The sequence below is a fragment of the Notamacropus eugenii genome, chromosome 5 (genome assembly GCF_028372415.1).
Source record: "Notamacropus eugenii isolate mMacEug1 chromosome 5, mMacEug1.pri_v2, whole genome shotgun sequence".
Classification (NCBI taxonomy): domain Eukaryota; kingdom Metazoa; phylum Chordata; class Mammalia; order Diprotodontia; family Macropodidae; genus Notamacropus; species Notamacropus eugenii.
In genome coordinates this window covers 256,640,462-256,655,185 of record NC_092876.1, presented here as the reverse complement: position 1 = coordinate 256,655,185, position 14,724 = coordinate 256,640,462, and the positions used below count along the sequence as shown (strand labels likewise).

Below are 14,724 nucleotides of genomic sequence, written 5' to 3'. Positions count from 1 at the left end.
GCTGGCCAACAGAGAAATAGTATGGACATTAGCTCTGACTGGGTAGGGCTCTAAAGATAACCATTAAGTGGTGCTTGGGCAGGGACCATTGTTGTCCAATCCAGGAGATCCAGAGTTAATTGGATTTAAGGCTTGATCTTTGAGAAAGCTAGCCAGTAAACCCCAAGTTAACCAGGTAGCTTTTGGCCATCAAAATTTACCTTCCTTTGAACAGAATACTCTCAGGTAAGGGGAGACAGGAGGGGAGAGGGGAAAAGAGGGAAAGAGAGGAGAGGATGTGTATGTTCCAGGAAGACCCAGGATTAAATTCTGCCTCAGAAACACACAAGATTTGTGACTATGGGCAAAAAAAACCCTTCACCTCTTGGTGTCTCAGGTAACTCTTTAAGATTTTAGCAAGTGCTAATTTTCATTGGTTGAGAGAGGGGCCTCCTCCCTAGGAATTTCCTATATCAAGGCAGTCACAAATCTCAACCCAAATCTGGCAAGCTAGATTTTGCATTAGGTTGTTTATTTTGGTAGCTGTGTGAAGGAGAGCTGGGAGAGGAGATGAGCCCCTTTGACAGTTTGGTGAAGGCTATCGACCTGTTCTCAGAATGTTTATATATGTTTAAGATGCTTAGGATGACAATAGAAAGCAATTATATTGAAATGTTATAAATTTTTTTTTAAAAGTTCAGGAACCCCAGGTTAAGAATCTCTGGACTGGAGTAATAAAGACTTGTTAGGAGACTGTTAGGATAATCCAGGTAAGAGGTAGTGAGACCTTGATATAAGGTGGTAGCAGTATGACGAGAAGAGGATATAAATGAAAGACATTTTAAGAATAGAATTGGCAAGGCTTAATAACTGACTGGATATAGGAGGTGGGAAAAAAAGGAGGGTTGAAATTTATTCCAAAGTGTCATGCCAAAGTTCCCAGGAAGCTACTAATGGAAATAGGAAAGTTGGGAGGATAGGTATAGATAGGAAGATAAATTCATGCTAGGGCAGGTAAGTTTGAGGCACTTGGGGAATATTCAAGTATTTGAAAATGTGAGACCTGAAAGGATAGGTGAATGAATCAATAAACATAGTAATAAAACCAGCAGTTATCAGGAGCTTACTATGGGTAAATCTTTGTAATAAGATCTGGAGGTTCAGCAATAAAAGCAAAGGTTGTCCCTACCTTCAGGGAGCTTATATTCCAACAGGGGAGACAACACATACAGGTGAGTGGTGGATGGAAAGGGGTATTCTGGTTTGGAAAGTTATCTGCTGGGAGGGAGTAGAATGACACCCTTTCCCAATATAGTTCCAGAACTGGAAAGTAAGGGAGTTGAGGGTAGGAGAAGCTACATGCATTGTAATAAGGCGATTGGTGAGAAAATGTCAGTGGAGTAAACTGAAGCATAATTGAAGCAGTGGCCTGATATAAAGTGTCACCTCTATGGCATTCAGTAATTAGGACCTTGGGGGACTTGGGGCAAGAGTTCCAAAGATGAAAAGGTTAAGTTCTCCAGGTATGGTCACTGAGAGAGACATAGGGGTTAAATGTATATATTTAGAGGGAGTTATCTGCAAGATTGCATGATAACTGAAGTTATGTAACATATGAAATAGTCAAGAGAAAGCATATTGAGAAAAATGAGTCTTAGAGAAGGAGGGTTAGGAGAAGAGAAATGGAAGGAGAATCAGAAGAGAGCAATATTATGGAACCAAAGGGGAGAAAGATTACTAAGAAGGAGTGGATGGTCAACAGTGCCAAATTCCATAGAAAGATCAAGGATCATGATGAGAAAAATCCACTGAATCTGACAATTAACAAGTCGTTGGGGAGTGGCAGCACCAATGACAAGCATGGGACCACTGTCATCAGCATAGGATGCTCCAGGCTCAGGTGCTTTGAGACCAATAACACTCTGTCCTGAAACATCAGAGAGATGCCTAAAGTTCTATCACTCTGAACCTCAGAGATCCAAGGGGACAAAATTCTGGGAGGTAGGGGGTCAGCACAAGGACCCAGAGATCAAGAATAAGTCTGAGAAGCACCAAGCACCCCATCTAACATCTCAACTCAGGGCAGAGTATGACCCTGGCCCAAAATCCTTAATCATTAATTGATGCTGAAGAGATGAGTAACTCAAGCATTATCTGATATAAGAAAAAATTATTGTAAATCTAATTCCATAACACTGATAAGCAGAGATTCAAAGGAATAAATAGATTTTTCAGAAGGAATACAGAAATACCTAGAAGAAACAAAGGGAAGAAAGATGAAATAAAAGTTCTGGAGAAAAGAATTAGAAGAAGAAAAAATTTACCTTAGAAGAGAATCTACCTTAGAGGGAAATCTTACATAAGAAATGGAATCCCTCTAAGAGAACTCCAAAAGACGCATGATGGAAAATTTTATCCACATCCAGAAAAAGAACCATGGACCTGAATGAGGACTGAAACATACTATTTGCTCTCTTTTTAGTTTGTTTTTTTCTTTCTCACAGTTCCTCCCATTGGTTCTAATTCTTCCTTGCAACATGCTTAATGTGAGAGAAAAAAAAGAAATGGAATCCCTGGAAACTAGAAACAAAGAGAAATCAATGGTGCCATGAGACAGAAATACTAGGACAAAATCAAATGATAGAAAAACAGAAGGAAATGTAAGATAGCTGCTATTTTTTCAAAAATTTTCTTGAAAAATAAGTCAAGGAGGAATGATTTAAGAATAATTGGACTCCCTGAAAACCCTGTTTTAAAAAAAGAACAGACAGTATATTTCAAGAAATCATAAATGAAAATTGCCCAGATCTATCAGATCTAGAAGACAAAGCAAAGATAAAGAGAAGTCAATGATTATCTCATTAAAAAACAGCTCTAAAGGGAAAGTTTCAGGAAAGTCAGTCAAAGTCTAAAGCATCTGTAAGCTTCTACTAAAAAGCCAGAGTGTGTCCTAGAATAAAATGTTTAAAAAGTATATACGCATGTATGCATGCATGTGCAAATGCGTGTGTGTATATGTGTACAGATACACACATATATGCACACAGAGAAAGAGAGAGACAAAGAGTTGCAACCAAGAATAATTTACCTTAACCTATAGGAAAAAACGTAATTTTAATAGAAAAGAGGATTTTCAAGCATTCCTAATGAAAAGACCAAAGTTGAAAAGGAACTTTGAAATACACATAAGAATTTAGAGAAGCCTAGAAAGGTGAATGTATTTGAGCAACTGAAAAGAGAAATATAATGATGTAATACAAACATTCCCCTTTCTTTGATTTAATTGCAGGAGTAAAGGAAGTTCAGAAAAGGCAGGAGCTTAACAATACTGATAGGTTTTTTTTTTTAAAGAGTGTAGTAAACTTTTTGCAATGAACAAAACATAAAGAAAGAAGAACACTCGGAAGCATAGACCAAAAAGACAGTTTTGAAAGTAATGCACAGAATTAATTGTAGGCTTCTTTTTTTTTTTTTTTAAAGCCCATTCTGTAAAATGGAGATTCCTGATTTCATACAGAATCCACTTTTTGTTGTTATAATACATGTTTGAAAATGTATTTTTTGTGTTTAAGTTCAGAACAATAAACAATTTTAAATTAAATTTTATCTGTTTAGTGAACAAAAATCTACTTTCTCTGACTCCCTCCCCACTGATAAAAGAAAGAGAAATAAAACAATTGTAAGAAAAAAAGTCAAAAAAAAATCTTTCTTGGTCATGTCCATAAAAATTAGGTTAAAATCTGCACACTCTGGCTCTTGGTTTTAAATAGATACTACTTATCATTTTAAAGGAAGATTCATTTATTCCTCTTTTCTAGTATTTTTAATAGGAATGGTTATTGTATCTTGTCAAAGTATTTTTATGAATTTATTGATACAACCATATCATTTGTTTTTGTTCTTGTTAATAATACCAGTTGTCTCATCCTGAGTCATCTCAATCATCCTGATGAATATCTGGTCACTGGATTCAGATGGCTCTGGAGAAGTGAGGCTGGTGACTGCACAGCCCTCCCTCACTCAAAACAAAGTCAAGTGCAAGTCATGTCATTATTTCTCTGATGTCATTATTTCTTCTTTAGCAACAAAGGACAAACACACATACATGTTAATGATATAATCCATTATTGAATAGTTTTTGTAATACTGAAGCAATCCTCCATTCTTGGAATAAATCTTACCTGGTCATAGTCTCTTCTATATATTGCTATTGTTTCCTTGCAAATATTTTATGGAGAGTTTTTACATCAATATTCATTAGGAATATTTTTCTATGTTTTTCTTTCTTTGTTTTGACTCTTCCTAGATTATGTATCAAGACCATACTTTTTATCAGTGAAGGGATTTGGCAGAACTCTTTCATTTCCTATTTCTTGAAACAATCTATGTGATATTGGGTTAAATATTGTTTCAATGTTTGGGAGAATTCACTTGTAAATCCTTCTGGTCTGGGTTTTTTTCTGTCTTTGGGAAGTTATTTACGGCTTGTTCAATTTTTTTCAGGGATTGGTTTATTTAAATGTTCTATTTTTTGTTCTCTAATCTGGGCATTTTATGTATTTAAAAAAAATAACCACAAATTTCATTTTGATTGTTAGTTTTTTGGCATACAATTGAGAAAGTAGTTCCTAATCATTTCCATTATTTCTTCTTCATTTGTTGTGATGTCACCTTTTTCATTTCTAATACAAGTAATTTGGTTTTTCTCTTTAATTTTTTAATCAAATTACTTAATCTTTTAAATGTTTCATTTATTTAAAAGCTTTCAGTTTTGTTTACTGATATTTGCTTTAAATTTTGTTAATTTTTTATTTTTAGAATTTGTATTTTATTGCTTAATTGGGTGTTTTTAATTTATTGGTTTTCTAGTGTTTTTTTTTTTTTTGGCATGCCTAATTCATTGACATGTCCTTTTTCTTTTTTACTGAGTGTTTAGAAAGATCAATTTTCCTTTAAGGACTTTCTTGATAACATCGAAACATTTTGGTGTTGTCTCTTGTTGTCATTATCTTTAATGAAGTTATCTGTTATTTTCTGTGATTTGTTTTTTGACCTACCCATACTTTAAGATTTTACCTTATCTCCAATTAAATTCAATCATTTTCAGTAGCACTTTAATTAATATATAATTTTATTGCACTGTGGTCTGTCAAAACTGTGTTTAAAATTTTTGCTTTTCTGTGTTTGTGAATTTTATTTCCTAATACATGGAGAGTTTTTAAAAAGATGACATGAGCAATGAAGAAATATGTAGACTTCTTTCTGTTACTATTTAATAATAACTATAGGTCCATCATATCTAAATTTTCTACAGTTCTATTCAGGTTCTTATCTTTTTTCTTGTTAATTTTTTTAAAAATTTAACTTGCCTGTTTCTGAAAGAGACTCATGAAAGTTGCCTACTATTGTACTTTTATTTCACCTTGTGACTCATTAACCTTTTTCTTTAATTATTCAAATGCTATACCATTTGGTGTGTATATGTTTGGTATTGGGGTTAATTAATTGTCTAAGATACCTTGGCCAGCATAATGTAGTTTCCCTATTTATGTCTTCTAATCAAGTCTTTTTTTTTTTTTTTTGCTCTTGCCTTGTCTGAGACCTTGATTGCTATTTCTGACTTTTCTTTTTTTTACTTCTGCTTAAGCATAATAGATTTTATGTAAGCCCTTTTTTCTAACTCTGTATGAATCTTTATGTTTCAAGTGTATCATTGCAAGGAATATATTATTTGATTATCTTTTCTAATACATTCTACTATCCTCTTCCATTTTTTTGAGTAAGTTCATTCTATTCTCATTCACAGTTATGAGCATTGATTGTGTATTTTCCTTCACCTTATTTTTCTCTTTGCTTTCCACTCCTTCAAAAAGAAGATGGTGGTAAACAAGAAAGAGTATGTTCAGGAGCTGAACTCTAAGTTTGATGCAATCTGTTTCAACTTCCTTGTAGATGTTCTCTTTACCCTGCCCAGGGCAAGGAAGCTAACTTCTGTGAAATTTTAAAAAACAAGGAAAGTCTCAGAATAGATACTGAAACATGTACCATCACTTATGGCAGAGAAATGGAGGACTATTAGTACAGAATATTGCTTATATTGTCAAAGGGATATGTGCTTAATTATTTTTCTGGGTTGTGTGTAAGATTGTGGTATAAGGACAAAAAGATGCAGATAACGAATATTTTTTAAAAATCATTGGTAACATTGGAAGGAATAATTTCAGTAGAGTGGAGAGAATGATAGGAGCTAGTACTGAAAATAGGGAAGTAGCAAGGAGAGATTTATTTTTCTAGATGTTTATGACAGGAGAAAAGAGAGATAGAAAGTTTGCTTTAGGAGATAATAGGATCAAGAAAAATTCTGATACTTGAGTCTACTTATAGGCAGATGGAAAAAAGTTAGTAGAGAGACAAATATCAGGGTTATCTGCTAAAATTGAGGGTCTGAGTGCTGGGGATTGATATTTAGGAAGGAAAGAAATTTGGATCAAGTGCTTTGAAGAGTAGTAAAGAACAAATCAAATATGAATAAAATGTTTTCTGTACAGGGGTGAGGGTGAACTTGAAGCTAGGGTCAAGACCTTGGAGAAATGGACAGAGAAGAAAGATAAATAGTTGGAGATCAGGAACTGCAGAAGGACAAAATGTCTGTTAACATTCAGAAAAGGACATTTCCCTAGGGAGTAATGTGGAAGTTGGTGGTGTTATTCACCTTCAACTAATTTAGTGAAAAGCTAGAAACTTTGACTAGTCTCATATGACTGCACATAAAAGCTTTAACTAAAAAATAGAAATATAACTGAAGCAAATTTTGTGAACTCATTGTGAACTTTTATCTCTGTTATAGGTATTATTTCAGCCTTATCTATGGATCATGTCTTAGACTTGCTGCTTGGATTTTGTTTGAATCTAGACATTCCCTTCCTTTTCTAGTCCCCTCACATCAGCCCTTCTCTCTCAACTCTCAGGGCACTGAATGGCTCTGTACAATTATCACTAATTTTCTGGTCTCTTCTTCATAAGCTCTTCCAGTCATGGATTTTTCTTATTCCTCAGTCCAGGAGGTTTCAAATTGCTTAATAGATAGTCCACAGTCTCAGCTCATGGTACATTGCACCAGCAACTCTAGGGTGGCATTGGGAGGTACAAAAACAAAGGGACAGGATATTTAATGGTCAAGCATAGTATATTTTTAAAACAGTTGACTCTAAGATCAAGACTATGAAGAAAGAATGAGGGTGAGGAATTTGGAGAACATGGAAGTATAGATGGACAAGAGATCACAAGGAGGATGAAGAACAGATTATGAGAACAAAATGATGGGAGAGGCTGAAGGCTGCAAGTTTGTAATCAGGAAGAGTTTCAAAGTTCAAGTTCTTGAAAATGGAGCAGTTTGGAGCAACGTTGAGATCTAAGGTGGTGGCAAAGGTAGAATATAAATGGAAGTCATGGGAACTGAAGAGGTCAGGAGGTCAAAAGAGTCATAAAAATGAAATCTGAAGTCACTAAAGATGCTATCCAGGGACTAAAGTAGAAAACAAGATTATAAACTTGGTGCAGAAACCATATAAACAAGTGGTTGAATGTCCCATAAGTTCCTAGATATCAGTGATAAGGATTGAGACAGGGTGATTTAACTGAATGGCAGTGAAAAAGAGGAGGGGTATTGAGTGTTGACTCAGGACAACTGGAAGTAATAATGGGGAGCATGAATTATAATGACTCATCCTCATAGCCCTGGTAGTTAGTTGGTGGTGGGATGGATATGACCTTAGAGAGGGTGGTAAGTGATATGTTTTCTTCAAGAGAAATCCAGGTTTCAATTTGTGCCCATGGGTGAAAGGAGCATCAGAGAGGAAAGGAACAGGGACAAATGAGAATTTTCAAACAAATAAAAAGTCATTCATTCTAAACTGTATACTACATTTTAACTTTCTGTATTTACTATTGGGGCAGCTAGCTGATGTAGTAGATAGAACACTGGACCTGGAGTCAGGAAGATCTTAGTTCACATCCAGCCTCAGACACTCACTAGTTGGGTGATCCTGGGAAGGTCACTTGACTTCTGTTTGACTCAGTCTCCTCATCTGTAAATTGGGGTTAATAATAGCACCTACCTCCCAGTAAAGATCAAATGAGATAATAATTACAAAGAGCTTAGCACAGGGCCTGACTCTAGGAGAGCTATATAATGTCAGCTGTTATTATTAGTAGCTACTATTATTAACAGATGTCTCTGAAAAAGAATCATTTTGATGATGAATCAGAAGAGATACCAAAGGCTACCTATTCCTACCTAAATCTGAACAAAAATGCCCTTGGCAGCATCCTTAATAATTTGGCATTCAGCCTTTCCTGAAATAGCTGTAGTGAAAAAGATTTCCCTACCACCTGAGACAACCTGAGATAGTTTTTCCTTACCTTTTGTATAAATTTGTTTCCTTACTGCTTACTTATCCATTTCTCCTAATTCTTTCTTATGGAGACAAGCACAACTATAATTTCCCTTCAGTGTCGCTCTACCATGTCTCTCCTTCCCTATTGCTGTTTTCTCTTTTTCTAGGTTCCTTTAACTGATCATATGGTATGCACCTGAGACATTTCACTATTCTAGTTGTCTCCTCATGATACTTCCTAGTTTATCAATATGGGGTCCAGATTTGAGCATAATACGCCTGATATGATATGACCAGGGCAGAGTACAATGACAGTATTGCCTCTTAAATCTTGTTAACGCAGGCTAAGATTCTATTAATTCTCTTGTCTACCACATCACACTGTTGACTCATATTTAGTATGCAATTCCCTAAAACTACCTTATCCAATTGTGAGAGGGGAGAAAAAGAGAGGAGCAATAATGCATTGTTGACAGAGCTGTGAATTGGTTGAAGCATTCTAAAAAGCAATTTGGAACTACAGTCCCAAAGCCACGAAAACTACACATACCCTTTCATTCAGTAATATCTTTACTAGGCAAGTATCTCAAAAAGTTCAAAGATAGTGGGAAAATGCATACATACACACATACATATACATACATACACACGTATATCTGTACCTGTCTATCTATGTCAGCAGTTTTTATTGCAGCAAACAACTGAGAAGCCAGTTGCTCATTGATTGAAGAGTGACTAAACAAATTATGGCTTATTAATGTGATGGAACATTATTTCACCAAAGAAATGGCAAAATGGATGGACTCATAGAAACCCTGGAAGATTTCTAGGAACTGATATAGAGTAAGGTGAGAAGAAGCAGGAGAACCATTTGTACAATAGCTATAACATTGTCAAGGAAAAAATTTTGAAAGACTAAAGAAACTCTGATCAATTCAATGAATAATCATGATACCAGAAGAGTGATGATGAAACACACTTTCATACATTGGTGGAGAGGTAACGTATTACAGTAGAATGTGACATAAATTTTCAGGCATAACCAATAAAATATAATTTTGTTTTGTTTGACTCTATCTATCTATCTATCTATCTATCTATCTATCTATCTATCTATCTATCTATCTAGCCTATAGATAGATATAGATCAATGGAGGGCTTTATTTGGTGGAATGTTGGGAAAAGTGATACAAATGAAAGAATGAAAGATAACACATTCCAGAAAACAAGAGAAATGGAGAGTGCTCAAAACTGGACACAAACAGAACAATGTTGATACTATCACTATGTTAAATGGAATACATATTTTAAAATCTATTTATAATAGATTAATGGTTTCATATACAATGTCATTTTTCTGGATTTCCCTAAATATAGAAGTATTTGTTTTGATGATTTTCTAGTTCATAATATTTTTTAAAAACTGACTTAAAAAATGTCTAGGAATGCTTCCCCATCTTATACTTGTAAAATTGATTTTTTTCAATCCAAATGTACTACTCTACACTGATTCCCATTAAATTCTTCTTAATAAAGTCCTCCAGAGTTTATCTTCACAGGTGCTTCAGGGCTGGAGTGAATATGCAGAATTTAAATTCACTCATTGAGTACCTATTGAGTGCCTACTAAGTTGACTGTTGTCCTTTATTCTTCGAGAGGACCAAAATGACATCACTGTGAGAAAGTCAAGTTTCAATGTATCCAATTGTGGTTGATCAGACCATTACAAGTTTGGAATGCTCTACCACAGATTGGGCACACATAGTTCATGTGAACATTTGGGGTGGACATTCTAAATCTGCACATCCTGCAAATACTGCTTTGCTCATAGAGTACATCACCTTCTCTTATGTGGGCACAACATGCTGAGAAGTCCTGTGCCAGCATCTCCCATGTCACACAATCAATTCCAAAGTTCTTGAAAGACATCTGAGAGTGTTCTTATTTTACTTCTTCTAATCACCATGTGATCACCTGCCCTGTGTGAGTTCTCCATAAATAGTCTTTTTGGTGAGCTTACGTTTTACATTTGAACAAAATGGCCAGCCCATTGGAGTTGCACTCTCCAAAGAGCAGTTTGAAGGCTTGGCAGTTTAGTTCAAGTAAGGATCTCAGTGTCTGGTACCTTATCCCACCAGATTATCTTCAGAATCTTCCTAAGACAATTTAGATGAAAGTCATTCAGTTTCCTGGCACGGCACTGTTAGACTGTCCATGTTTCATAGGCATACAACAATGATGTTAGCACAATGGCTCTGTAGACTTTCAGTTTGGTAGTAGGTCTAATACCTTTTCTCTCCCATACTTTCCATCAGAGCTTCCCACATTGAGCTTGCTCTGGCAATGCATGCATCAACCTCATTATCAATGAATACACCCCTGGAAAGTACTTTGTAATGCTATACCAAGAAGCACTGTGATCTTCCTAAATCTCAGGTTTTCCATAAAGTTGTAAAGACATCACCACATGAAACATCAATTCATACCACAATGAAATGCTATTTGAAAGATAGATTGAAACTGCAGAAAAATTACTGGCCATGGTACCGAATAAATTTGGCCCCTGGAGGATGTGAGCAGTGATCATAACCAAACCGCTGATCATGATGCAGAACTAGCAGGGGACTACTGGATGATTTAGGAAGTGATGAATGATTAATAGTGCCACAGAGGCAGAAGAATTGATTTAGTGAGTATGGGGGGAAAGACAGACCAAAAGGTAGTTGTCATTAAAGGGTACACCTGTTCTGATATTTTGCAAACAGCAATATGGTGATAAGTTCCAGTTTGTGAGTACTTCAGTGATGGATAGAAACAGTGGTCAATAGAATAAAGAATAGTGAGAAAACAAAAAAGTCCCTAAAGGGAGAAGTTTTATACATTGCATGTTATTCCTGTTACAGCTAAGAACACAATTCTAGTACCTTGAAAACAAGATGTTTTGTTGCATTTTTTTTGCCCAAGTAGGGAATATTCTACTTATTTATGCTTCAATCTATAGTTACCTGTTGGTATGTAATTATATGTACCACCTTTTATCTCTAAAGTCTCAAATGATATAGGTTTTCTTTTTTAAAAAAATAGGCCTTGGTGACTTCCAGTACCAAGATGGCAGAGTAAGGAAAGAACCCTCTGAAACTCTCTCAAATTCCCCTCCAAACAACTAAAGCTGCCTTAGAGTTGATCACAGAGCAGGCAAGCAGCTTACCAGCACAGAGGAAAAGGTGCGTCTCACTGGGGTGGGAAGGGAGCAAGATTCAAGAGCAGCAGCAGCCTGTCTCACAGCAGGGAGCCTGAAACATGACTTTGAGCCTGGGGCAATCCACCTGTGAGATCCTGCCCTTCTGCAAACCAGCAAACCCCTAGGCAAGTGAGTGAGCAGTCTATACAGCACAGCAAAGTCCCATCCTAGTGACTCCACCCCCAGCACAAACCACCAGCCAATTCTAGATCCCATTGCTGACCAGCAGCAAAGCCCTTCCCCTGGAGCCTACTAGCAGAGAGACCCTATTTCCGTAGTGACCCACTATTCCTGCAGTTGGCCAGCAACAAGATCTCTCCCCCAAGGCCAGTCACCAAAAAGACTCTGTTACCATAACAAGTGAGTAAGTAAGGGCTCACCACTGTAGCAGGCCAGTAACTAAACCCCACATCCCAGAGAGGCCCCACACCCCAGTACAAGCCAGAAAAGAAGTCTACCCTTCAGAGAAAGCAAGAAGCTAAGCCCTAAAGCCCTGGGAAAGCCAACAGTAAGACCCAGAGTCCCAACACAAAAAGCTTAGGACAGTGAAGAACCAGAGCCCAACTTTGACATAAAAATACCAAGTCACAAAAAAAGGTTGAAAGAAAATTAGCCAAAAAAAAAAAAAAAGAGAGAGAGAGTTTGACAATGGAAAGTTGCTATGGCATAAAGTTAGAAGAGGACAATAGTGTCAAATATGTGAACCCTTGAAAAAAAAAAAGGTAATTTGGTCTCAGGCCCAAAAAGAATTCCTGGAAGAGCTTTAAAAAGATTTTAAAAGCAAATTAAAGTAGAAGAAAAATTGGGAAAAGAAATGAGAGTAATGCAAGAGAATTATGAAAAAAGAGTCAACAGCACAGGAAGAAATATACAAAAATTTACTGAGGAAAATAATTTCCTAAAAAATAGAATAGGTGAAATGGAAATGAAAGTACAAAAGCTCACTGAAGAAAATAATTCCTCAAAAATTAAAATTGAACAAGTGGAAACTAATGACTAAAAATAGATATAATTAAAAGAGATAAAGAAGGAAACTATATCTTGTTGAAAAGTACCATAGACAATGAAATCTTATAAATGCTAAACATATACACACCAAATGGCATAATATCTAAATTTTTGAAGAAGTTGAATGAGTTATAGGAGGAAACAGAAAATAAAAGTATACTAGTGGGGGACCTCAACTTTCCTCTCACAGAACTAGATAAATCAAACAAAAAAAAATAAGAAAGAAATTAAGGAGGTGAATAAATTCTGGAAATTTTAGATATGATAGATCTCTGGAGAAAATTGAATAGGAATGGGAAGGAATATACCTTTTCCTCAACAGTACATGGCATCTACACAAAAACTGACCATTTATTAGGACACAAAAACTTCACACCAAATACAGAAAAACAGAAATAGTAAACACATTCTTTTCAGACCATAATGCAATAAAAATTGCATTCAATAATGGACGATGGAAAGAGATTAAAAATTAATTGGAAATTAAATCTATTCCTAAAAACAAATTGGTCAAAGAATAAATCATAGAAACAATCAACAATTTCATTAAAGACAAAGACAACAATGGGACAACATACCAAAATTTATGGGATGCAGCCAAAGCAGTAGTTGGGAGAAATGTATGTCTTTAGTTGTTTACATCAATAAACCAGAGAGAAAAATAGATCAATGAATTGGGCATGAAACAAACAAACAAAAAAACTAAACAGAGAAAAAATTAAAAATCCCCAATTAAACATCAAATTGGAAATTCTGAAAATCAAAGTAGAGATTAATAAATTTGAAAGTAAGGAAACTCTTGAACTAACAAATAAAATTAGAAGCTGGATTTATGAAAAAAACAATAAAATAGATAAACCATTGGTTAATTTTATTTTAAAAAGGGAAAAAACAATTTACTAGCATCAAAGTATCACCAATGAAGAGAAAATTAAGACAATTGTTATGAGCTATTTTGCTCAATTATATGCCAGTAAATTTGGCAATCTAAATGAAATGGATGAATTATGGATGAATTTCTACAAATATAAATTACCCAGGTTAAAAGAAGAAGAAATGAAATACTTAACTCAATCATAGAAAAGGAAATTGAACAAGTCATCAATGAACATCCTAAGAAAAAAATCCCTTAGGACCAGAAAGAATCACAAGTGAATCCTACCAAATATTTAAAGAATAATTAATCCCAATACTTTAAAAATTATTTGGAAAAATAGGTGAAGAAGGAGTCCTACTAAATTCCTTTTATGACACAAATATGATACTGATACCCAAATCAGGAAGAGCCAAAACCTGAAAACTATAAATCAATTTTCCTATATTGGTTTTATTTTTATTTTTTAGTTTAAAAAGTATTTATTGTTTCTGCATACAAAATTAAATGAAAATAGCTAATGTAAAACTTTTTAAAATAAAAAAAAGATGAACACCACATGACTCTTGCTCTATCAAAAGTTTGTGGTAAACTCACTAAGAAGAGAAAATAGTCACCTTCTCCATTTTAACAACAGATCAGAGAATCTTCATTTTGGAAATGTTTTCAAGGCAATTCATGAATTTCCTAAATGTGGATCTAAGCTCATCTCCAAAGTAGGTACCTTTAATATTTCCCATGTTTTTCTTTGGAACATTACCTATATTTTCTTTGTGCTTGGCTATTAAGTTCATAAATGAACTGTCTTTATGTAGATAACTGTTCTATAACAGGGATGAAAATTTATTCCCTTCCCCAAATTCTGAGTTTTTGCCTCAAGATTTAGTTAGAAAAATCAAAATTATCCAAATAAAAAGATACCAAGTTGACTGTGTACTGGGAGTTCAATTTTTTTTTTTAAAGACTGCTTTGAAAATTTGCAGTTTCACATAGACATTGACCCTCCCCTAGCCCACAATATTAAAAAGCGAAAGACAAACCTATACAAAACCCAACATCAACCACCAAATGTCCAAAATGATTCAGAAAGAAGACTTTTCTGCAATTGCACATTGAAATGTGGATTCAACAACAGCAAATGCTTCAAGTAAGTTTCGTGCCAATCATCGTTAAGAGTCATAATGTTACTGAAAAAGGTACACATTCTTTTGGAAGAAACCTTACAA

The 14,724-nt window shown here is 35.0% G+C and overlaps 2 long non-coding RNA genes across 2 annotated transcripts in view; one reads left to right on the top strand and one right to left on the bottom strand.

The window, feature by feature from the left end:
• LOC140505997 (uncharacterized) overlaps positions 1-14,724 on the top strand; it is a 56,340-nt gene that overhangs the window by 20,127 nt on the left and 21,489 nt on the right. The window lies entirely within an intron of this gene.
• LOC140505996 (uncharacterized) overlaps positions 1-14,724 on the bottom strand; it is a 189,412-nt gene that overhangs the window by 174,250 nt on the left and 438 nt on the right. The window lies entirely within an intron of this gene.